Genomic DNA, 27,489 nt, shown 5'->3' with positions numbered 1-27,489 from the left:
GTTCATGGATAATAGTGCACCACATTAGGATATGGAGTTTTCAAACTAATGTTGTCCCGTCATGAGTGAACTGTAGGAACATGTACACTATCAAGTCATGGTGAGATGATGAAGAAGGAGAAGAAGGAGGGAAGCATGCCTAAAGACTCACTTGTAGCTAAACGAATGATTGGACCCACCAAGAGTAAGAAAAAGGAACATAAGTGTGCAACCACCTGACAAGACCGAAGATCATTGAAGACCCCGCATCATCAAGCTATGCGGAGGAGAAGAGAAAGAATATCCAAGAACAAATCTATCACTCAACAAAATTAGCAACTTAACATTGCCGCATCATCAATCTAGTCCATGTCAGCAATGTCATGTCAAGTCGCACCATGAGTTGTCATATGCCATATCACTATTGTGGGCCATGTATATTGAAAATCAAATGTATTGTAAAGTGGAATTCCAATGGACACACATGAATATGAAGAGTCATGTAAGTTGAAAATTCATAGGAAGTTGAAAAATCACAAGGGTAGTCAAAGAGTCACAAGGGTTATGCATCACCCCTTGGTTATATATACCCCCTCACTGTATGAGAAAATACTTTCACCTTGGATCCTCCCACAAGGCATTAGAGAGACCAGCTAGTTCTTTGAGGAGCAAGGAGTGGCTCCAATGTCCCACTACTGGGGCTAGTGATGTACAATGTAAATATGTGTCTTGGAAATTTTGCTTAATAACATAAGCCTTTTAAGGCCATCACATTCTTCATGCATGACTTATGAATGTTTTTAAGACTATTCTGTGAACATTTGTATTTCATGTTTTCTTTCACATGTACTAAGATAGTTGAACTATTTCGGTTATTTTAGTGCTTATCTTGTTGAGAATGTGTTGTAATGGTTGTTACTGTTGTCTCATCCTTGTGGACTATTCCGTGGGATACTAAACATACCTTTCTTTTCTTATCAATTATAATGACTGTCACATCCGTTGTGGACTATTCCACTAGATGTTAGACGATCTTCCCTTGTTCATCTGTTGTAACAACTATCGCATCCACTGTGGACTATTCTGATGGATGTTGGATAGGTCCTTTTGGTTCATGTGTGTCTCTTCCTAGGTGGTACTATTACCTCTCACTTTGAGGCTCACTTTTCTCCCCCCTTTCACAGTAAGAGAACCTATAAACAGTTGCGTTGCACACTCACTAGGCACACTCACCTTGGTTTTCGAAGATACTATTGTATCACTCTCTTGTGCTGACATCTAGAGCCAAGGAAAATATTTAAGTATTTGGGAAACGAGCCTTTATACCAGATGGGAATTCTATACCAAGCTGTGTGAGGTCTGATTGGGACTTCATATCGAGGAGATTCCCTGAATGTTGGTGGGTCCAACACCATCAACAACAACCAATATTTTCTACTTCGCAAATAGATGAAGAAAATCAAATTTTAAATCTAATGAATAATAATGATACTTCCTCATATTGTGAAAAATACAATAATTTTCAAGGACAATCCAATGTTGAGTATCTATCATCACATCAAATGGCTTTACATTCTATGGAAAAATTTGGCAATTCTTTAATAAAAATATTTCTGGGGAAAATTTTGAACATTAATGATAATTTGGAAGAATCGCAATAGAAATAATTGATAAAAATGTTACAATAACATTCCTATGCTTATGCATGGGAATACAATGATATGAAAGGAATCAATCCTAACACTTTTATGCATCATATCTATATTGAATAAAATGCCAGACCAATTCGACAACCCCAAAGGAGGATGCATCCAACTTTAAGGGAAATTGTTAAAGAGGAGTTACAAAAACTGTTGAATGTGAATTTCATTTACCCAATATCAGATAGTCATTGGGTCTCACCATTAGTGATTGTTCCAAAGAAAAATGGGAAATGGAGAGTATGCATCGATTATAGGGAATTAAATAAAGCTACCTTAAAAGATCATTTTCTGCTTCCCTTTATAGATCAATTCCTTAATACATTGGTAGGGAAAAAGTATTTTTCATTCTTGGATGGTTTTAGTGGATATAACAAAATCCAAGTAGCTCCAGAAGATCAAGACAAAACAAATTTTACTTGTCCATGGGGAACCTATGCTTACCAGGGACTACGTTTTGGATTATGTAATGCACCTGCAACATTTGAAAGGGCAGTTCTAGGAATTTTTTCTAATCTAATTCATGATTGTGTGGAAGTTTACATGGATGATTTTAATGTCTATGGTAATTCTTTTGAGGAAGCTCTTGAGAATTTATAAAAAGTTCTCATTAGATGTAAAGAAACAAATCTCTCATTAATCCATGAAAAGTTATTTATGATGTTCACTAAAAGAATTGTTTTAGGCCACCATATTTCAAGAGATGGAATTAAAGTGGAAGTTAATTCTAAATTATCAGTTCCTATTTGTCAAAGAGATGTTATAATTTTTCTTGGTTTTACTGGTTATTACAAAAGATTCATAAAAAACTTCACAAAGATAGCCTCTCCACTTTTCAAATTACTTACAAAATACTATGAATTCATTTGGAATTCTGATTGCCAAAAAGATTTTGAAACATTGAAAGAAAATATTTCTGAAGCACCTATCTTAAGAGGACCAAATTGGAGTCTTCCTTTTCATATTTCAACCGATGCTTCAGATACAAATTTAGGAGTTGTATTGGGACATAAATATTTGACTCCTTATGCCATTTATTACACAAGTAAAAATTTGACTCCTGCAAAGTTAAATTATACTATAACAGAAAAGGAATTTTTGGTTTCTGTACATGCCATTAATAAGTTTCAACACTATATCATTGGGTATGAAAATTTTGTTCACACAGATCACTTTGCAATTAGATATTTAATGAATAAATCAATTACTAATGGCAGAGTTACAAGATGGTTATTGTTATTACAAGAATTCAATATTACTATTTTGGATAGGCTTGGAAAGGAGAATACAGTTGTTGATTTTCTATCTAGAATCCAAAATGATAATAAGGATGTTCCTGTAAAAGATAATTTTCCCGATGAATACCTTTTTGCAGTATCTATTAAATCTCCTTGGTTTGCAGATATTGTTAATTATTTGGCTACAGGGAAGTTACCTTCATATTTGTCTCCTCGAGAGAAAAGGAAAGTTATTCAAACCAGTGCATCTTATTCATGGATAAATGGAGAATTGTACAAAACAGGGCCTGATTTAATCATTCGAAGATGTGTCAGAGAAGATGAAGTACCATAAATATTAAAGGATTTCCACGATGAACCATGTGGAGGACACTTTTCTGATAAAAGGAATACCTATAAAATCCTTCTCTTAGGATATTATTGGCCTTCTCTTTTTAAAAATGCCAAAGAATATATTAAGAGATGTGATAGTTTCCAGAGAATGAGAAAGCTTGTTCCTTTAGATGCAGTGCCTCTACAACCTCGGGTACTTATTGAAGCCTTTGAAAAGTGGTCTCTAGATTTTTTCAGTCCAATCAATCCACCATGAAGGAAAAAAAAAAGTACATTCTTGTTTGTATAGATTATGTCACAAAATGGGTAAAAGCTAAAGCACTTCGTTTTGCTACAGAAAATGTTATAGTTTCATTTCTTTTTTAGGATATTTCACTTATTTTGGTGTCTGATAAGCCTCATCATTGAGTAATTATATGGGCCTTAATTGGCCTTAATTCACCTCCTAGCTTAGTCAAACCAACTATTCTCACAACTTATTTCATACTTTTGGTTATATTTTGTTTATGAAATGAGTTAGAGTTGGATATGTTGCTTTGTGGTCTAATGTGCATGAAATGCAGGAATAAAGGATAAAAGTAAGGAAATTGTAGGTATAAAGGATAAAAGCAAGGAAATATGGAAAATACCTTGGTAAAACTAGAATGGGACAAGGGAGAGTAATTATAGGAGGTAAATACTCCTCATTTACTACCCCTCCATTCGAATATTCCTTCACCATCTCAAAGTGCAAACAACCATCACTTTGAAGACTAGAAGACAGTCGAGCAAGTGAAAAGGACAGAAACCAATTTTTCTTGAATTAGAGGCTAAGCCTCCCTAATGGGAAGAAAGTCGTTAGAGACTCCACATGTATAAATAGAGAGAATTAGGATCTTAGTAGGATTCACACTTCTATTGTAAAAACTCTAATTTATTTTCTGGGCTGCAAAGACTTGTGGCAGTTTTCTTTGTAATCCATGGTTTTTCTAATAAGAATGAGTTTTGTTTAAGCCAACTCTGATTTAACTTTGAGGGCGGAAGCTCTTGGGTTAGGGCCCAGCCCAAGCAGGCACAACTCCTCTTTACAGTACATGTATGTTAGCATAGAGTTCTGTTCCGTTTATTTGCTTAAGTAGTTTCATGGTTTTCTGTTCATTTGCTTAAGTAGCCTTATGGTTTTCACTGTTTATTTGCTTAAGTAGTTGCACTTTCATTACAACAATATAACGTAGATCATGCATGGTTTTCCTGTTCATCTGCTTCAGTAGCTGCATTTTCTGTAGTTTACTTTCATTTATGCCTTCTTTCAGTTCATAGGTTAGTTAGAGGAAAAATATCACTATCAGTTGTGCATAGGTGTCTCGACCTCATATCCTCCCTCTGGGACCATGACTTGAGGAAGGGACCCTTCAGTAGTCCCAAAAACATAGGTCTCTGTTTCCCGCATGGGCTATGGAGTTTGTTGTTTAATGTGGTTATTTGTTCACCCGCATTGGTTTTCTCTGTCATTTTCATTTGAAACCGCCTCCAACACTTTCCTCATGCATCACTTCCTCGTTGTTCGATCACCAACAAACCTTCACAATCACCGTCCAATTCACTATTTTCTCCAACTACTGCCTCGTGTGGAGTCTTCCACTCACTTTATGAGCTTTAATCTCCACCATCGATCTGTCCCTTGATCTGACGGCTAGCGTGTCACCCGATCACTTTATGCACTTTAAGTCCCCACCATCGATTTGCCTTACCTGATCCGATGGTTGTCGCTTCACCCGATCACCAACTAGCTTTGTCAATCTCCACCATTGATCAAGCCCTCCTGATCTAACAGCCATCACGCAATCTCGTGCAGATTAGTGCACGAACGTTATCCGCCCAAGAGCAGGTGAGGAAATTGGTTTTCTCGTGCTATTTGTCACACAGTAAGGCTAATCGCGTGAAATTTCCAAATACTGCTTACAGCCTGAAGGGCGCGCGAGAAACTACTTACCACCTTAGAAACCTGCTCCCTCATTTCTGCACATTTCTTTTCCCCGTGATATGATCTCCGCCGTCCATCTCTTGACTTCACCCACGCGATAAGATCTCATCCGTTCATCACTCCTGTTAGCCTCATTCGTCCATCTCTTGACTTCACCCACGTGATTAGATCTTGGCCATTCATCTCCTGTTAACCTCATTCGTCCATCCACTCACTTAATCCCTTGCGACATGATCTTCATCGTTCATCTGCTTTGTTCCCTTATTCGTCCATCCATTCACTTAAGCCTTCGCGATAAGATCTCCACCGTTCATCCTGTTAGTTAACCCTGTTCGCCCATCTATCTACGTAACCTCCTGCGATCCAATCTCCACCATTCATTTGCCTTTCACCCGACTAATCCAACGGTTCTTATGCATTGTTGCTCCCTCACGTCCTCCTTTCACTAATTTCGTCCTCCGACTGCTCTTCTGCTTGAAAGCTAAGTCAGTTTAGTTCTTTGCTTATACCTTAGTCTAGTTTTGACGCTCTTTACTTCTATAACTTAGATAATTAGCATTAGATTAGTGTTAATTTAGAAATTTTGCTTATCATAGTTGTTTGATTGGTTAGTTAGGTTATGGTATGGTTTAAGCATTTCATTTTGTTTTCTTCATTAATGCAGTAGAGTAGCTCTCTCTTAGAATAGGTTTGCTATCCTTCCATCAAAGAATTAAGCTTCTTCTGACCCTATAGAATTCTGGCTTGGAACCCCTGGGGTCTCTTACCAGATGAGCAGTGACAACAAGTAGTATCTTTACTTTTACTTGTGCATGTAGCACTGTCACCTCCAAGTTTGTATGGACCCCGAGTTGATAAGTAAAACTGGTAGCCGTGGGAGTTACAACATTATTGTTGCAATACCTAGGCTCATCATATTTTTGGTGTTGTTGCCGAGGAGGTGTCTAAGTAGAAGTAATTATTGCTTTCTTCTTTTTTCTAGTCTCCAACTTTCTTTTCTTCTACTTCTAGTCTTCAATTTTCTTCCATTAGTTTATTTATGCAAAAGTAATCTAGTTTCTTTCTTTCTTTCAGTTGTCATTATCTACTTTCCTTTCCATTCTATAAGTAATTTCTAGCTTTAAAGAAAATCATACAAAAACCAACCCAAAAACATTTCCTTTCATGCCTTGTAGGAATAGGGATAATTCAAGGAAATTCTTGTCAAATACCCCCACTGCACAGTTAGAAGAGGGCCAGGTGCACACTTGACCCTGATTCACTAAAGTTGTTCCTGCTTAGAGGAGTAAGGGAGGATCTTCTAGATACCTTACATAGGATAGTAGGAGGATATGTCTACCAATTACCCTATGAGGATATTAAGACTGTCTTTAGAAACCATTCTAGGGTAGCCAGGAAAAAGGGTAGGGGTAGTCAACCTATGACCAATACATCATCCTCCAACTTATCCATTAAGGGTGAAATTGGAAATATGCTAGAAGTTTTGAAAAGTGATATGCTGCAAACCCTTGCCTTGCAATTGGACACCATAAACATCAAAAGGAAGCAAGAGGAATCAGAGAGAGCCTTGGCCATCTTTTCTCCTAGATGCACTAGGAGGCATCCTAGGAACGAATGTCCATTAAATTGTATTAATATTTTCTCAGTCTGTGAAGAAAACCACTCCACAGACAAGTGCCCTTCTTTACCTGGACTCAAAGATGTATATCAAGGAGCTGAAGGGGTCACTGAGCAGCTTTACAACATCAACCAAAGGAGACCTCCTCGGCCTAGACCATACCAGCAGGGTATGCAAGGGTCATCCCATGCGTATTACAACCCCAGCCAAACAACAACTATACCTTCTTAGGGACCCCCTGCTCATCCTTCCTAGTCTACACCCCCTCCTTAGTCCTATGCATCTCAATATCAATCCCAGCCATACAACTAATCATTTCAACCTTATGTTCAACCACAACATCAATGGAATACCCCACACCAGGGGTGGAGGTCCCAATTCAACAATGTTCCAACCCTATTGCCTCCACCACCTACCCAACCACAACTCATGCACTCTGCTCCACCTAAGCAACCCTAGATGCCTGCCCAGCCAAATCCAAACCCAAACAATAGGCATGATCAACAAGCATACAATGGAGAGACATCATAACCAGCTTATGTTGTAGAAATCCAGGAGATCAACCTAAGATTAGGGAGAATTCTCCATAATAACCAACCTCCCTCTCCACATAGGGAGGTTGAGGAAGAAAAAGAGGAAAGCAACCTTAAAGTAAATTCACCCTTTCCTGAGAGATTAAACCAACCACTCCAGCCTACCCCAGAAGAAACTGAACTTCTGGGAGAATTGAAAAATCTATGTGTAAAGATCCCCCTTCAAGGAAAATTTTAAGGATGGAAAATTTTCTTGAAGTTTAAAACATTGGCGAATCTCACAAATCCCTAATATGCAAATTATAAATGTTTATTGATATATTTGTAAAATTATTCAAATTTATAATTATTTTATATATAGTCTCTATATAATGTTGGCGATTTTTAAGGTAAAATAATTTTATATTCTAAAATTTGGGCGAATCGTCTTTTATAAAATTGGAAATTGGCGAATCTTTTTTGTGGAAAAATCATGGAAAATTAGCCCACTGGGCGAACATTAGCCCCTAAAATTTTCCATGCGGGCCTTCTCCAGGCAATCAAAGATGTTCCCATTTACAATATGTTGATTAAGAAGAAGTGCTTCAAGCATCCAGGAAGAAGAAAAAGGGGTGCCCCTACCATTAATGTCATTGGGCAGTTTTTTGACTTAATGCTGGGGCAGGTAATATGTCCAAAATATTTGGACCCTGGAAGCCCTGTAGTAGATGTGCACATCAATGGAACCATTGTCCCACACACTCTGATTTATCTTGGGGCTGTCATTAATGTGATGACGAAGGACACCATGCTCAAGCTCAACCTCCAAGGGTCATTAAGGAAGACCACAATAGTTCTGCAACTTGCAAACCGTTCCACAGTCACCCCGGAGGGAATTGTGGAGGATGTGATGGTCTCCATTGACTCCTGGGAGTACCCTGCAAATTTCCTAGTTCTCCAACCTAAGGCTAAGCTTATTGGTTACCCTCTCATCCTTGGGAGCCGTGGTTGGCCACAACTGATGCTTACATTAGTTGCAGAGTTGAGAATATGACCATCAAGAATGGGCATATGTCCAAACAGTTAGTCCTATACCCTCCTGCTCAACCTACCCTAGAGAATGATTTACCTTTATGGTTAGAGGAGGAGGAAGAGGATGAGGTTTATTCTGCCCAACTTTATACTTTTGAAACAACCATAGGAGGAGGACAGCAAGATGAGGATGATTTAATTGAACACATGCTCCAAAGTCCAACTCCTAGTTCATTGCCATTAGAAGAAGAAGTAAGGGAAACCCAAAACAATCATCCAATTGACTTATTCTTGGCCAATTCCAACCCACTCCATGTCAAAACCATAGAATTTGGCCCAGATAAAACTTTGAACATTAATCCATCTCTTTCTGCTTTAGAAGAGGAAAAGCTATGCAACATGTTGAGAGAGAACCTAGAAGCCTTCGCTTGGAGTTATAAGGAAATGAAGGGAGTACACCCCTCAGTGTGTAATCACCACATATACATCAAAGAAGGTTGCAAGCCAGTCAGGAAACCACAAAGGAGGATGAATCCAGCTCTTAAATACATAGTCAAAGAAGAACTGCAAAAACTGCTAGATGCAGGATTCATTTACCCTATCTCAAACAGTGAGTGGGTCTCTCCTTTAGTTTTAGTTCCCAATAAAAATGGTAAGTGGAGGATTTGTGTTGATTATAGGGAGTTGAACAAAGCCACAAAGAAGGATCATTTTCCCCTACCCTTCATTGACCAAGTGCTAGATGGTCTGGTAGGGAAGAAGTTCTTTTCCTTCCTAGATGGATTCAGTGGGTACAACCAAATCCAAATCTGCCTAGAAGACCAGGATAAGACCACATTCACCTGTCCTTGGGGTAATTTTTCCTATAGGGTCCTTCCTTTTGGCCTATGCAATGCTATTGCCACTTTCCAGAGAGCAGCCTTGAGTATTTTTGCTGAATTAGTAAATGATGTTGTGGAAATATGTCTCTTAGTCCAGAAAAATGTGAATTCTTAATGACTAAAGGGACTATGCTAGGTCATTTATTATCTCAGTAAGGACTGCAGGTGGACCCAAACAAAATAACAATCATCCAAAGGGTCCCACCTCCACAAAAGCAGAGAGATGTCAAGAGTTTCTTAGGGTTAACTGGATACTACCGAAGGTTCATAAAGGACTTCAACAAGTTGGCCAAAGATTTTGAGTTTATATGGTCAAAGAGCTGTCAAGAGGCCTTAAACATTCTAAAGGGTAAGTTAACCACTACACCAATCCTTAGAGACTCAAACTGGGCCTTCCCTTTTCATATTCATGTTGATGCCTCACACAAAGCCATAGGAGAAACCTTAGGTCAGGAAGAGGAGAAATTTCCCTATGCCATCTATTTTATCAATAAGAACCTATCAAAGGTTGAGCTAAACTATACTGTGACTGAAAAGGAACTCCTGGCTGTTGTGAATTCATTAACAAATTTAGGCATTACATTACAGGCTATCAAACATTTGTGCATACTGATCATGCTCCAATCAAATATTTAATGAATAAACCAGATGTGAATGCTAGAATCATAAGATGGTTGCTTTTATTACAACAATTTGATCTAACTATTGTTGGTAAGCCTGGTAAGGAAAATGTTGTTGCTGACTTTCTATCTAGAATGAACCTGCCTACAGGTGAAGAAGGAATGGTGGGTGACCAGTTACTAGATGAGAATTTGTTTTCTATTTCAGTTCTCTCCCCATGGTTTGTTGATATAGCAAACTATTTGGTATCAGCACAATTCCCACCAAACTTTTCCTCCAAAGAAAAGAGCAAGATAGTCAGAAATAGCACCCCCTTCACCTGGATTGGGGGTAGTCTATTCAAACTTGGCCCAGATCAAATCTTAAGAAGGCGTGTAAGGGAAGAGGAAGTCTTTGACATCCTTCTGACCTGTCATGATGGGCCTTATGGAGGTCACTTTGCAGCAAATAGGACAACATTCAAAGTGTTGCAAGCAGGCTATTATTGGCCTACTCTTCATCAGGATGTGAAAAAGTATATTAGTCAGTGTGATTGGTGCCAGAGGATGGGAAAGCCTACTCCAAGAGATGAAATGCCCCTACAACCTCAATTTACTTTCGAGCCATTTGACAAGTGGGGCATGGACTTCATTGGGCCTATCAACCCTCCTTCAAAGCGAAAACATCACATCATTGTGTGCACTGATTATTTGACTAAGTGGGCTGAAACCAAGGCAATTAAGGCAACAATAGAAGAAAAGGTGGTTGATTTCCTAAGGGAGAATATATTCTACAAATTTGTTTACCCTAGAGAGCTAGTCACCGACCAAGGCAGCCAGTTTACCTCCAGCGTGATTGAAGAAATACTCAGCCATCACAAAATCAAGCATAGGACCTACACTCCTTATCATCCACAAGCTAATGGGCAAGTGGAGGTGACCAACAGGGCACTGGAGAACATCTTAACCAAGGTAGTGAGCAGCAACAAGAAGGAGTAGGTAGAGAGACTAGTTGAGGCCACCTGGGCCTATAATACCACATGGAAGACCACCATGGGATTTAGACCCTATGAGCTAGTCTATGGGAAAAAGGCTTTGATGTCCATTGAGTTTGAATATAACACATTGAGGATGGCAAACCAACTAGGTTTGGATCTCAGCCATGCACATAAAGAAAGATTGTTACATTTGAATGGCTTGGATGAATTCAGAATGTAGGCCCTCTTACGTACAGAGATAGTCCAGCTTCAGAGGAAGATCTGGCTTGACAAGCACATCAAGGAGAAGCAATTTCAAGAGGGAGACTGGGCATTTTTATATGATTCAAGGTATAAAGACTTCAAGGGAAAGCTAACGACAATATGGCTCGGACCTTATGTGGTGGAAATATACCATGACAATGGTTCAGTGCAAATCAGAACTATTGATGAAGAAGCCATTCCATTGCTAGTTAATGGACATAGATTGAAAATGTACAAGAGGCCTTTATCAAAACAAGAGTTCATTGACAGTATCAATAAGATAGTGATGATGGTAGAGCAAGTTCCAGCTCCTCCCTCATCAGGTCACTGAAAAAGGAAAAAATAAAAGAATAAGGATTCAGGTGAAAACTTCCATGAGCCGCCTAAGTCCCATATTTGGGGTGAAAACCTTCCTTGAGGTGCCTAGGGAAGATATCTAGGGTGAAAACCTCTCTGAGGCAACCTAGGTGTTTTAAAAAAAATGTAATAATAAAAGGAAAAACATAATGGTTATTTGGAGGTGGGTGAGAAAGACAAGCAAGGAGAAAAGAGAAGATCCAAAGGGAACCCTACCTCACATATATTCATCTCCTCCACTCCTTACCATACATCCCTCCATCAATTCTATTATTTTTCACTTCATTGCTTCAATTCAGGTAAAGATTATGTTTTCTACAGGATTCCCTGAATGGTAGATTGGTTAGGTCCCCAAAATTCATACTAGACATGATCTAACCAATTACCTCATCCATTACCATCATCCCTGCATCCACATACACTCCTACTCCCTTTGTCCATTCATTACAACATCAAATGTAAGAGCTCCACAATAGCAGCAACATCAGATCCAAGAGCTCCACAACAACAACAACAACAACAGATCTTCAGTCACAGACACCTACAAAAGCTAATAAACCATCAACAGACAACAGAGGAGGAAGAAGAATGACCATCAACAGCACCTCTGATCTTTGACAACTTCAGCATGGCATCAAGACCATAGGTAAGTATCCCACTCACTCACTCATATGCATCATTTGATCAAAATTTGTAAAAATTAAGAGGTATTTGGTTTACAAGTGAAAAGGTGGAAAAAAGGAAATTCTTTAATAAGTCAAAAGAGAATGCAAGAGTCCATAGATACAGTGTTGTTATGACAACCGTTTGAGAATGCTTGAAGAATTGAGATATGGGGTAGAAACACCAATTCACCAAAGACTCAGCATACCCTATTTTTTGATGCAATCACTCATAGACTCCAGTAGCAAAGTAAAGGAAGGAAATTCCCAACAGTTAGTTCACCATGGGTTGATCAAGATCCTCATTAAGGATGCCCTCCAAAGCCTCAGGATCCCCATAACATGGTCAGTCTTCAGAAACTTACCAACAGAGAATGAAATCAAAACCTTCACCTATGATGTTAATCCTTCTATCAGTGAGGAGGAGGAAAAACAAGAAGAAGAAGATACAGAGCTAGATGGGGATGAGATGAGTGAAGAAGAAACTAATACAGAGGAATATGCTAAAATAAGACAAGGAGGATGATGCTGAAACAATAGGAGGAAACAAAGGAAGAAACTGATGGAGATGCGAAAGAACAACAAAAGGAAGAAGATAAGAAAAATAGAGAGGACAGCTGCAGGAAAAGAAAGACCAACTAGCATATATGGCCAACCTCTCCTTGGAGGCCATCCAGTGTAGGATGCCAGCTAAATCTTATGCTCTTTACCTTAGAGAACAATGGTTGCAATTTCAGATTAAAACACTAGCACAAAGGAGCACCATGCCATTTTAGGACTGCAGACAGTTTATTGATCTTTGTGATCAAAGTGCACTAAAGGATGGGGCCAAAATGGCTGAGTTTTACTTGCATAACATGGCCCTCATAGACAGGAATATTTGGGATCCTAATTTAGAGCTAGGATATCTATAATTGATGGCTTTGACATCATCGATGAACCATGAGAAGTCAAAGGATGCAGAGATGAAAAGAATATTGGCCAGAGAGAAAAATAAACCACTTTCATAGCTGAACAATCAAATCCCATGGTCCTAATCAGCACCCATAATCTAATTGAAAATGGTCCTCAGCTCGCACTTAGATATCTTGCTGCCCAAGAGCAAGCAATTTCACATTTTGAGGATATGTTTAGTCTGCTAAGATGATAATATACATGCCTTCTAAAGGACATGGAACACACTACCACACAGCTTGAAGATCAGAGAAGAACACTCCCCCCAAAGGTTGAGAAAAGAACTCAACAAGACACCTATGTATAAGTAATCAATACAAAGGTTGAAGGTCAATTGGATAGGCCTAAAACTCAGTCCACCACTACTCCTAGGAATGCTAGAAGGGAGAAAAGAAGAAGAGGAAAAGAGGCAGTGGGAAGAAGTAGAAAGGAAAGCAGACTTCTATAAACATTAAGAAGAGACCACAACAGAAGCATGGAATGTTAGAGAGGCTACCAAAGCCATGTTGGGCAGCAGATCCCCCCATAAGAGGATTTTTGGGGCTTAGAGCTCGAGTTTGGTTTATGTAATATAAAGATCCTGCAAAATGCGAGCACAGAGCGCGAGAGTCTAGGGTTGTCCGCCCTAAAATATTGTAATTTAATATAGAGTTGGTCATCCTACCCATGGTCAAAAAACCATGGGAATGTATAAATAGAGCAAGGCTCTAGGGGTAGAAGTCAATTTTTTGGGGAAGAGTTGATCTGAAGTGATATGGGTTTTTGAATGCGATATTCACTCTGAGTCTATAGGTCTAAGTTTGGGGTTGTAGGATTAGGAAGAGGCTTTGCAACTGTGTGCGTAGAGGCTTGGTAGAGTCCGCAGCTATGTGCGCAAACCCCTGCAGCTGAGTGCACAGGGTGTAATTGGATTGTACTAGAACAGAAGGTTAATAAAAGATAAGTTGATTTTGGAATATTGTGCATCTGATTTGTGTGTTTATGTTTCGGTTATATCCTTGCATCTCTTTATAGTTTATGATTGCGTACACTGGTTATAAATGTTAAATGAGTAAATAAGAATACTGGGCCCACAAAATTAAGTCAGATCTATAATAATAACACTGTAAGGGTAAAGGATCTAGGTAGTGCCTCTTCGCGCTCTATATAGAGCTACGTGAAGGTCAGACAACTGCGTGGAGCAGCACAAGTGCACAGGATTGGTTCATGACCTTTCCAGACCTCATCAAGACATCCCTAGGGTGCGGAAACCTAGTTCCAACACCCTCCCATACTACCTCGGGTGAGACTTTAGTCCGCGATCTGTGGACTATTGCCGAAAGGGCTGGTAGTTTTGGGATTTGTTTGGCTAAAACACTTATGAACCTGGGTCAGGCCCCAACAAGCCAACAAATGGTTCTGTTGCCGGGGCCGGGATCTGCCTAAAGGGATGTCTGATTGAAGGGTAATGAGAATACGTTGATGATTGGAACGTCACAGAGCAGAAAGGTCTACAAAGGTATCGAAGGGTTAGTAAACAGTCCTTTAATTTCACCTCCACAAGTGAGTGAGGAAGAGCGCGCTCGGGTTTCCCTGAGGAGTGCGGTTAGTCTGATCAGGTAGCGCATTCTGCAGTTTCCATCTCCACTTATTCCACCACTCGCTTCACCTCCTTCACCTCCATCTTCGCCCACACCACCCCCACAAAACCAGTAGTTCAATATGGTGAGAGCGATTAAGCTACCCATATTCAGAGGAGTAGGAAATGAGGACCCGGATCAGTTCTGGTTCGTGGTGAGAGCAGTGTGGGAAGCACAAGGGGTTACAGATGATAACATTAAGAAAGCTACATTGGTGAGCATGATGCAGGATCGCACGTTGACATGGTATATCAAACACTCAAATGATCATCCAAATGTAGATATAGCGAAGATCCATAATGCACTAAACAGAGAATTTAGCCAGTCGAAATTAGAGACACAATGGATCATCAGATTTAAGGAGATTGCGATGCTTACAAGTGAGACCCCCTGGGATCTAGATCAGAGACTGAAGAGTACGATCCGCGAGGCTAATATGACGTTAATGAATGCGCGGCACCGCGCGTGGTTTTTGGCGTCTTTGACACCTCACCTGAGGACGATGCTGTCACAGCAGAAGCTTTTGACCTTAGCAGAAGCATTGGAAATGGAGATGAGGTTGCATGAAACACCGATACAGGATCCAGGATTGGAAGTCCAACAAATCCATGTGCAACTGCAGAACCTATGCTTGGAGATGCAGAGCTTGAAGTAGGATAGGGCATTGCGACCGGACGCGTACGAGAAAGTGTGGTGTATAAAATACAAAGGCCAGGGCCACGATAAGGATCACTATCTGGTATTTGCAAACTACTTGGTAGGAGGGGGACGAATGTTGTTGAGACCAGAGGTGCAGGCAGGACCAAGTGCGGCACCCACACTCTGGTGTGCGATCTATCAGGTGGGAGGAAAGCACACGAGGACAACTATCATTTGTTGCATAAGTATACACAGACTCCGAGTAGCTGTTTTGTAATTTTTGTAGATCAGTGGGCCACGATGAGCATACATGTCGGAGCTATGAGTTAATGATGGATCGGACCGCAACTTATCGAATGCAGACAAAAACGCGAACCCTCGACCCAACAGCAAGAATGTTGCGCGGTTGATTTCAAAGGCAAGGTCGAGGACGAGGAGGAATGGGGATAGGAAGGGGCCATAGACAATTAATCCGTTACAATTACGGAGGACTGGGGCACTATGCTCACGATTGTACCAACCCGACGAGACTATCTTGTTCGTAATGTTCTCAGTTTGATCACGAAGCAGTAAATTGTCCTACGTTGATCGCGCATATGCGTGAGAAAGGGGTACTTCAACCTAATCTGACCCAGAATATCCAAATGATGAGGTCTGAACCGCGCGAAGAAGACCCCAACATGAACATGGTGGTCAGAAGCAACGCGACCACAGGGGAAGATAAGGGGAAGCAGCTCGAGGAAGATACATGGATTCACAAGGCTCCTACAAAGGAACTTGAGTTTGACTTGGAACTCACAAAGGAGACATTTATGGAAGCTAAGAAGAGCTTCGCGGAAGCCTCTACTTCAGGTAGTAAGGATCAACCAGAGCCAGGAATGGATGTTTCTATGCTTGCTACCTTTTTAGAGACATGCTTGAAGCTGCTGCTCGATAATAGGGTAGTGAAAGGAGTACAAGAATTGATAACTAGGTGTGCAGGGTCAGGTGAACTACGCGTAGTCCGGAAACTAGGAAAGCATACATTGTGCACCAGGAGGGAGATGAGATTAACGGCGCAAATTGGCGAATATGAAATGGATCAGGTAATTCTGGACTTAGGTTCCGACGCGAATGTGTTACCAAAACAGACATGGGAACGTGTGGGCAAGCCTGCATTGCAGTGGTCCCCTATTCAATGATGGATGGCAAACCAACAAAAGATCTTGCCCATGGGGAGGTTGTGAGGGGTAACAGTTGATATCGAAGGCGCGAGCACGCAGACAGACTTTGAAGTGATAGAGATTGTTGATGACAACAATCCTTATCCCGTGTTAGTAGGAATAGACTGGGCTACTAATATAAATGGAGTCATTAACCTGAAGAAGCGGAAGATGATATTTGAGAACAAGTCCCTTCACGTAATAGTTTTGCTAGATCCAGTCGAGGGAGCACGCTACACTAAACCTATGCGCGACGATGACAGTGACGATGAGCTGGGTTGCATTTGCTAGATAACGGTGAAAGACCAAGATAGGGTGAACCCGACAGCAGATGGGAGAATCTCGTGGTAGTGTGACAGTTCCTGTACTTCGGATTCAGATGAAGAGATAGAACACTGGAAAAATCGGTTGCATGAAGTAACGACACTGAATTGTAACATGATGATTCGATCACTGTGGTGCGTAACGAACGAAGAAAGAGAACTGCCAACCTATGATGGGGTAACAGTAGTGGATAAATTCTTAGACAAATTTGAAAGTGCGGTACCGAAATGGCAGCGATACGATGCAATGGAATGGGCATTGCACGCGATACCCGCATGATGGTGGAATACACACTAGAAGAATATTGGAAACTGGCGTGAATGTAGAAGACAGATGCGCTTACGGTTTGGAAGTCCCCAGCGTCGAACACGAGTCGGGCAGCCGGGATGAAGCAGTCTTCTCCCCCACCTATGTCGATGGGTGCAGTCGTGTGCTGTGCAAGCATGTCCTAGATTTAGGATCAAAAATCAAAACCCGACACGACAGCAGGAAGAGCGACAAACATTCCATGTTAGAGCCTTCACAAAGATATGTGAAGTCATGAACAGAGTTCACCAGGTGAGACAAATTGACTGGGACCCACATGTGCCAGTGGTTCGATGGCCCTATAGGACAATAAGCAAAAATCAGAGCATGGAAATGACCCCAACACTGACAAGAAGAGAGGAAACCAAGAGAGTAGAAAAGAATCCCCAGACCACAGCTCTCGCAGTTGGGGCAGGACTTGAGGACCTAGGTAAAGGAATTAGGCAGTTACAGGAAGCCATTCGATAAGGAAGATTGAAACTTCGCAAACTCGATGAATATTGGGCATGGCTAAGGAAGAAAAGCGTGACATTGGATGAAGAAATTATTGAACTAGACACCGAAGTCACGAAAGCGGGCTGCAAGAAACTAAGCATGATGGGGCCCAGTCTAGCCAGCCCTACTACTACATTAGAAGGAGTTGTAGCCCTGCTAACATGGCCACGACCACACCTTACTAAACAGGGGAGCGTACCATACAAAGAAAAACGCGACGCACTAACAGACGCAAGGGTATTTGAAGGGTGCCCACAGCCTGAGCTAGCAGGAAAATTGAAGCCTCACACCGGGGGGTACGACCACCTGACTATCTATTGGAAGCACAGTCTCAGTACTCCAAGTAGTTGAAAGAAGGCATGGGACTATAAGCAAGTCTGCAGGAGAGCTGCGCGGGAAGGCGGTTCCACGTAGGGCCAGTATGTGACAAGGATCGTGGTCACGCATAAGGGATTGTGCTGCTGCGCGGGTAGGCTGGGAGGTGACCGTTGATGTCACTATTCATGACAAGAGGTCTAATTTAAGGCAGAAAGGAGTAGGCGACGGGCCATTAAGATAGGAATTAAGAGCTAGATTTGGGATGATTTGCCACCAAGAAGGTATTAATGGCTCAGAAGTGGAGGGAATGGGCGAATTCAAATTCAAAAGTTACTATAAAATCCCTTGGGGTAACCTCGAGGCAACACTTGGTTGTTTGAGATTTGAGATAATACAGAGCATTGATCACCAAGCTACCTTGCCACCCGTGAGTACGTGACCGACCAAATCTAGTGTAGAAATGATGACGACTGCGAGAACCAGAGTGCGATTCGTGGATGTTACCCCAAAGCCCCGTGTGACCCAGGAGGAGTCTAGAGAGGCAGCAGATGCACCAGAGGTTCCAAAGTCCCTCCGCATGTCGTGGCCGTAGAAAGACAAGCAGACAATGGGGCCAGTTCGGGTATCACCACAGAACCCATGATTTAGTCAATTATCAATGGCAGAGAAGGGCAAAGCTGTTACCGTGGAAACCGAAGACGAAGAGAAAGACTTACAAGCCCTGATCACTCAAATTGAAGCACAAGACGATGAGGCAGAGAGTGTTTCGCAAGTACCTTCAGCAATAATGTTACCTCCCTACATCCGCCCCATGTAAAGGGACAACCAAGATACCGAAGGACCTGGAAGCCACAAAGAGTGTGCTCCAAACCTTGCTTCTTCCAGATGAACTAAGGTTTGAAGGTCCGCTGCTGGGATGGGTACATAATATAAAGTTCGAAGACTAGGACCTCGCAAACAACGAGAAGTTCCCACAGCTGGCCACTGAGTAATTATTGCAACAGAAATGGTTGCGTGGTGTGGAGAAGGCCGAGTTACTACATCTGCAGTGGATACCCCACTACCACCCGGCGTCCGTCACGATATTTGTCATTCGGCAACTACTGTGTCTAGTACATTATGGGTATCTCTAGCTCGAGGAGCCGATTCCCATCACGACTAACTTAATTCATCGGATTTCTCGGCTACCCATCAAAGGAAACAATCCCACAGCCATAGCAAGAAAGAGCGGCGACTTGGCCCTCGCAAAAGCGATGAAGGCCAAATATAAGCTGGAGAAGAGGAAGTGAGGGTATGTAATCGCAAGCATTAAGGACAAAGGGGTGTGCGTCGCCACCCGGCTACTGGCCGGAAAGCTCATGAGGAAATGCTGCGCAAATGAGGTGCCAGCATCTGTGATTGCGTTGGTGGAGCAGTGTGTAGAGGGGGTCCAGTTCAATTGGGCACAGTTTCTCTGCGATGAATTTTTGACAAATCGTCGGGAAGCCCAGGAGCAGGGTAAGACCTTCCACTACGCATGGTTTCTATTATCCATCTTGTTGGTTACAGGGAAGCTGCTGAAGGACATCCAGTTTCCCACCATTGAGAGGAACCTACCCGAAGCCGCAAGGTACACCTCGCTCTGGGCAACGAAAGACGCGACAAGGGTTCGCAAGATCAAGGTGTTTTGGACATTCATGGAGGCGAGCATCCAAACTTGGATCAACCGCAGGCCTTGTTTGTCCCCGACGGTATACAACAGTTTGCAAAGTGTGGCAGAATTCAAGGCGGATATGCATAATCTGTATATCCAGGCGTGAAAGGATCTAGCCCGAACGTGGGTGAAGCTTCTGTTCATTACAACAGACGATGCAATCTTCGATGTAATGGTGGCATGGTCTCTGGAGTGGTGGGCTCCAGACTTAGAAGAACTGGAAAAGATCGTAGCAGAGCAACGGAAAAGGGAGACCAAGTTGTTATTGTGGTGCTGGTGGAGAGAAAGCGCTAGGGATAGGAAGTGGCCATGCAGTGGAAGACGGATGAGGCAGCAGTGACAGCGCAAACGGCAAAACCCATAACTGCACCCACTGAAGAGACCGAGGAAGGTCAGGATATGTCCACAGAGTAGGACATATAGGGGGAGGATGAGGCAGAGGAATGTACAACAATATCGACCCAACTCAAGAGGTCGCGCGTCCAAGAGAAGCCAACCGCATGAAAGAAGACAAAGACAATGAAGATCTCTGAGGGAGTCATTCTTGACAGTGGTGAACCAGTTCACGATGTCACTAGGGATGCTCTGGAATACTTTATGACGGAGCAGATCACTGTGTTGGGGGTGCTTAGAGCACAGTTGCCGGCATTACAAGTGTGACCCCCAGGAGTGATGACACAGCACCATGCGGAAGGTGCAGCCAAAGCTGAGCAGATGTTGCACGCCTGCACAATGAACACTCTAGTGTTACCAGAAGGTGTCATCTTAGTAGAAGCCAAAATGAGGGGCTGGGGCTTGAATTTGGATGCCCTTCCCCGTGAAACCCTATACCAGCTGCAAGATGGGGTAATTGCTGAGCTTCACGTCAGGGAGGGCCTCGTTCTCTAAGTCTTGAGCAAGCAGAAGGTAAATTTAGAACAGCTCAACCTGTAGCACGACAACCTAGTTGCCCGAAACCAGGGATTAGAATAGGTAGTGGAGGAGGCCTGTAGCAGCATTCCAGAGTTGGCCGTGCCGGCGGCACTCCCCATCGCGGTAAAGCTTCACCAACTGGAAACTAGAGTCCGCAGGACCCAGGAGGAGGCCGTAAAGGTTCAATTGGAGTTGACTTTGCAGATCGCGGAGCTGCTACTGTAGGTGCAACCCTCTACACCCCCAGAAGTCAGAGAGCAACACCACCGCGCCATTCAATCGGGGTTGAAAGAGATAGAGCATGTTGTATAGGACTGCATGGGATTGTTGGACCAGTCCCTCTTCATTCTCACTTCACTGCAGGAGGAACCAACGCTATAGCAGGTAGAGACAAAAGCACGGGAATTGCAATAGGCCTATGACAATGGCTGAGGGACCGCGCAGACGGTCGCCCTTACTCAGCGGTTGGACAAGATGAGGGAGGCCCAAGCTCTAAAGGCACAGGTGGATTCCACGTGTCAGAAAGAAGCAATGCTTAAAGAACGCATCCAGCCTTTGCTTGAGGAAGAATTCACAATCACCTCCATGATCGAGGGGACGCTGGCCCAGATGCAAGATACATATGCACAAAGGAAAGAGGGTTCCCCTAACAATGATGCATCAGAGAGTCGCACCCAATTGATACAATGAACAATAGAGGAATGTGTGGCAGACATCCGTGAAGCACAGAAGTTGCTAGATGGACTCCAAGCAAAGATCACCGCACCAACCGAGTGACCCGGGACGAGTCATGTTGATTATGTTGGGGGCCTGTTGGGCAACGAATCCCCCCATAAGCGGATTTTTGGGGCTTAGAGCCCGATTTTGGTCAATGTAATGTAAATATCCCACAAAATGTGTGCACAGAGCGCAAGAGTCTAGGGTTGTCCGCCCTAAAATATTGTAATTTAATATAGAGTGGGTTGGCCTACACATGATTTGTGGACCATGGGAATGTATATATAGAGCGAGGCTTTAAGGGTAGAAGTCATTTTTTTGGGGAAGAGTTGATCTGAAGTGATATGGGTTTTTGAATGTGATATTCACTCTAAGTCTATAAGTCCGATTCTGGGGTTGTAGGAGTAGGAAGAGGCTTTGTAGCTGTGTGAGCAGAGGCCTGGTAGAGTCTGAAGCTGTGTGCATAGACCCCTGCAACTGAGTGTGCAATGTGGAATTGGATTGTACTAGAACAGAAGGATAATAAAAGATAAGTTGATTTTGGAATATTATGCATCTGATCTTTGTGTTTATGTTTCAGCTATATCCTTACATCTCTTCACAGTTTATGATTGTGCGCACTAGTTATAAATGTTAAATGAGTAAATAAGAATATTGGGCCCACAAAATTAAGTCAGGTCTATAATAATAACATCGTAAGGGTAAAGGATCGACGCAGCACCTCTTCATGCTCTGTACAAAGCTACGCGAAGGTCAGACAACTACGCGGAGTAGCGCAAGCATGCAAGATTGGTTCGCGACCTTTCCAGACCTCATCAAGACATCCCTAGGGTGCAGAAACCTGGTTCCAACACCCTCCCATACTACCTCGGGTGAGACCTCAGTCTGCGCTCTACGGACTATTGCCGAAAGGACCAGTAGTTTCGGGATTTGTTTGGCTAAAACACTTCTGAACCTGGGTCAAGCCCCAACAAGCCAACAAGCCATGAAGGACATGAACATTGACTAAGTTGCTCAGAGGATGAGCAACACTTTCAGTAAGGGGGTGATGATGAACTTCATCATTGAGTAATTATATGGGCCTTAATTGGCCTTAATTAACCTCCTAGATTAGTCAAACCAACTATTCTCACAACTTATTGCATACTTTTGATTATATTTTGTTTATGAAATGAGTTAGAGTTGGATATGTTTCTTTGTGGTCTAATGTGCATGAAATGAAAGAATAAGGGATAAAAGCAAGGAAAATGTAGGTATAAAGGATAAAAGCAAGGAACTATGGCAAAGACCTTGGTAAAACTAGAATGGGACAAGGGAGAGTAATTATTGGAGGTAAATACTACCCCTCCATTCGAATATTCCTTCACCAGATCGAAGTGAAAACGACCATCACTTTGAAGACTAGAAGATAACCGAGCAAGTGAAAAGGACAGAAACCAGTTTTTATTGAATTAGAAGCCAAGCCTCCCTAATGGGAAGAAATTCTTTAGAGACTCCATATGTATAAATAGAGAGGTTTAGGACCTCAGTAGGATTCAGACTTCTATTGTAAAAACTCTGAGCTGCAAAGATTTCTGGTAGTTTGCTCTGTAATCCATGGTTTTTCTAATAAGAATGAGTTTTGTTTAAGCCAACTCTAAGTTAACTTCGAGGGTTGAAGCTCTTGGGTTAGGGCTTGAGCCAAGCAACCACATCTCCTCTTCACTGTACATGTATGCTAGCATAGAGTTCTGTTCTGTTTATTTTCTTAAGTAGTTTCATGGTTTTCTGTTCATTTTCTTAAGTAGCCTTATGGTTTTCACTGTTTATTTGCTTAAGTAGTTGCACTTTCATTACAACAATATAGCATAGATCATGCATGGTTTTCCTATTCATCTGCTTCAGTAGCTGCATTTGTTGTAGTTTACTTTCATTTATGCCTTCTTTTAGTTCACAGGTTAGTTAGAGGGAAAATATCACTATCAGGTTGTGCGCAGGTGTCTCAGCCTCATCTCCTCCCTTTGGGACCATGACTTGAGGAAGGGACCCTTCAGCAGCCCCAAAAACACAGGTTTTTAGTTCTCACATGGGCTATGGAGTTCGTTGTTTAATGCAGTTATTTGTTCATCCACACTAGTTTTCTTTGTCATTTTCATTTGAAACCGCCTCCAACACTTTCCTCATGCATCACTTCCTCGTCGTCCGATCACCAAAAAACCTTCACAATCACCATCTGATTCACTATTTTCTCCAATTGTTGCCTTGCATGCAGTCTTCCACTCACTTTATGAGCTTTAATCTCCACCGTCGATTTGTCCCTTGATCCGATGGCTAGCGCGTCACCCGATCACTTTATGCACTTTAAGTCCCCATTTTCAATCTTCCTTGCCTGATCCGATAGCTATCGCTTCACTTGATCGCCAACGAGCTTAGCCGATCTCCACCATTGATTAGCCCTGCCTGATCTAATGGCCATCGCTCAATCTCATGCAGATTAGTGCACGAATGTTATCCACCCGAGAGCACGTGAGAAAAGTGGTTTTCTCGTGCTAAGTGTCACGTAGTAAGGCTAATCACGTGAAATTTTGAAATATTTCTTACAACCTGAAGGGCGCACAAGAAACTACTTAGCACCTTAGAAACCTGCTCCCTAATTTCCACACATTTCTTTTCCCCGCGATATGATCTTTGCCGTTGATCCAGGTCCAGGTGTGACAAAGGACCCTTCCAAGACCTTTTACTTTCATGATGTGTTAAATTGCATTTTTAAAAGAACATAAATGAATACATCTGCATGCTGTAAAGAAGAGGGACATGACAATCATCAACACATGAAAACATAAGACGTTGATAACGGAGTTCGTCCAGGAGGGACTACGTCTCCGGGCCCCGATGTCATGATGGTGTAGGGCACTGCATTAAGTGCTATCAATAGTGATGATGTACATAAGGTATGATGTCAATGTCATACAAGGAAAATTCCCTCACGCAGGAGTGGCTCCAAGATATGTTCTGCTACAAGAAATCTCAGTCAAAAAAGAACTCCTATCAGTATGACACAAACTCATGCATGATGATAATGAACATCTCACCAACATGGCACAAAAGGGATTTCAATGCAATCATACATGGAGATACATTAGTATCCCAACAACATACAACAAAGGGATCTCAAATCAAACATGACGAATCATGACAACAAGTACATCACACAAATTATTCCACATCACATCAAGTAGGAATCATGAAAAACAAGTAAGAAACAAGATCCCACATCAAACATCAAATAGGGATCTATGCAGCACAATGCATAGTGAAAAGAAGTACATGAACACATTGCATATACCTCACATCCAAGTCCATCTGAAGAAAAGGATGTCAAATTGCTGAAGCCATTTGTACCATCGATCTCACGGTGTCGAATCTCATGCCAATGACTCCTTGCACATGAATGCCGACACCTACACTCCACTTAGAAAAGTGGCCAAAAAATGAAATGAGAAAATGGAAAATCTGAACACATCATCAAATTTGTGGCATCGAATAGTGTAAAATCGACTGTCAAATTTATGAATTCTAAGAAAGTGGAAATCTGCGGCTCAAGGAGTCTTTTAGATTCCCCCTAGATTCCTCAAAGATTCCCTCCTCCAAGTCCTCTGCAAATCAGCTTCTCATATCAGGAAACTGACTGTGCCATTGGGTTCGTGTTACCGAGAGGCGTAAGATCGACATAAAGTTTTTCCAATTTGGACACTGCAAAAATTTCAACCTCCTGAAAATTTTTCTATTTCATGGTTCCACCTGCATTAAAAAATTAATTAAAAAAATTTGCCTCGTTTTTTGCGCCCACTACTGGTTCCTCCATCCTACCTGGGCTCACTAGTGAAATGAAGTTCTATATAAATTTCTAGGTGGATTTTTCAACAAAGACCGTTTGGTGTAACAATTAACATCCCCAAATTTGGTGGAGGAGGTCAGGTGGTCAAACCTTGCCTCTTCCATGTTTAAGGTTTTATTGTTTAAAAGATCCGCATGTGTTGTTTTTGGGGGGTCGGGTCCGCATTGGGCAGCCCGCCCCCATAACATCCATTACCAAATTAAATGGTGTTGTTTGAGGTTCCATTGGTGCATTAATGGTTTGGTTTGTTTGTCATGGGTTGGGCCGCCCGTGGTGCTGGCCAGCCACGTGGCCGGGTGGGTTCAATTCTCACCGGCCCATTACTATCTACGACATACATTTGTTTTAGAGTTTTCGGGGTGTATGGTGAGGTGTGGGGTGGTGACCCACCACCTCCCCTTTCTATTTCTATATATATATATATATATATATATATATATATATATATATAGATAGATATATAGATATATATCTATCTATATATCTATATATCTATATATATATATATCTATGTATATATATATATATATATATATATATATATATATATATATATATATATAGATATATATATATATTAATTTTTAATACTATATCCCTTTTTTTTTTAATTTTCCCAAATTTGAGCATAGGAGTCATTTTAATGAGGCGAAAATTTTTCTTAGAATTTGGTCGGATTCCATCCACCCAAAAAAGTCAAAATTGTGTCTCCATTAACCTGCCTAGTCAGCAAAAGTCAAACAAAACTTTGACTGCCTCTATCTTCCTCATCCGGACTCGGATTGATGAATTGTTCACACCACCGCGATCACGACGACGAGATCTTTAACATGAACCTAGTTCGAGCATAATCCAAAAACTTTTATTTTTTACCCTTCTTGAGTCCTCTTGGACTTTTGCATGTGTCTGAAGCCACCTGGATCAGTCGTCCATCTCTTGACTTCACCCACGTGATAAGATCTCAGCCGTCCATTGCTCCTGTTATCCTCGTCCATCCATCTCTTGACTTCACCCGCGCGATTAGATCTCGGCCATTCATCTCCAGTTAACCTCGTTCGTCCATCCACTCACTAATCCCTCGTGACACAATCTTTGTCGTTCATCTGCTTTGTTCCCTTGTTCGTCCATCCATTCACTTAAGCCTTTGTGTTAAGATCTCCACCGTTCATCCTGTTAGTTAACCCTATTCGCCCATCTATCTATGCAACCTCCTGTGATCCAATCTCTGCCATCCATTTGCCTTTCACCCAACTGATCCAACGGTTCTTATGCATTGTTTCTCCCACATGTCCTCCTTTCACTAATTTCGTCCTCCAACTGCTCTTCTACTTGAAAGCCAAGTTATTTTAGCTCTTTGCTTACACCTTAGTCTATTTTTGATGCTCTTTACTTCTGCAACTTAGATAATTAGCATTAGATTAGTGTTAATTTAGCAATTATACTTAGCATAGTTGTTTGATTGGTTAGTTAGGTTATGTTATGGTTTAAACATTTCAAGTTTTTTTATTCATTACTGCAGTAGAGTAGCTCTCTCTTAGAATAGGTTTGCTCTCCTTCCATCAAAGAATTAAACTTCTTCTGACCTATAGAAGTATAGCTTGGAACCCCTGGGGTCTCTTGCCAGATGAGCAGTGACAACAAGCAGTATCTTCACTTTTACTTGGGCATATAGCACTGTCACCTCCAAGTTTGTATGAACCCCGGGTTGATAAGTAAAGCTGGTAGCCCTGGGAGTTGCAACATTGTTGTTGCAATACCTAGGCTCATTAGTGTCCCAAGAGAAATTGTGAGAGATCAAGGTACTCAATTTACATCCAAGTTGGTGCAAAAGATAATGGAGGAATACAAGATCAAACATCGGAAGTCCACTCCATATCATCCACAAGCAAACGAACAAGTTGAAGCTACTAATAAATTACTTGAAGCAATTCTTACCAAAACTATACATCTGCGTAGAGGGGATTGAGCATAAAAGCTTCCATAATCTTTATGGACATATCATACTACATGGCGAAATGCACTAGGACATACTCCTTATGAACTTGTTTATGGGAAGCAAGTCTTGTTTCCTATTGAGTTCCGAATAAAGACCTTCAAAGCAATAATAAAATTGGGTCTTGATCTATCAGAAGCCCAAAAACAAAGAATGGAGCAATTGAATGAACTTGATGAGATACAAAAAGATGTTATTCACTAGACTAATATAGTTCAACACTAGAGATCTAAATGGCATGATAAGTTTATCAAAGATAGGAAGTTCAAGCCGGGTGATTGGGCATTCATTTTTTATTCTAAATTTAAAGATTTTCAAGGAAAAT

Source organism: Pinus tabuliformis, chromosome 8 (genome assembly GCF_031772625.1).
Source record: "Pinus tabuliformis cultivar Carrire ecotype Pingquan chromosome 8, CPIR1, whole genome shotgun sequence".
NCBI lineage: Eukaryota > Viridiplantae > Streptophyta > Pinopsida > Pinales > Pinaceae > Pinus > Pinus tabuliformis.
This window is presented reverse-complemented; position numbering follows the sequence as displayed.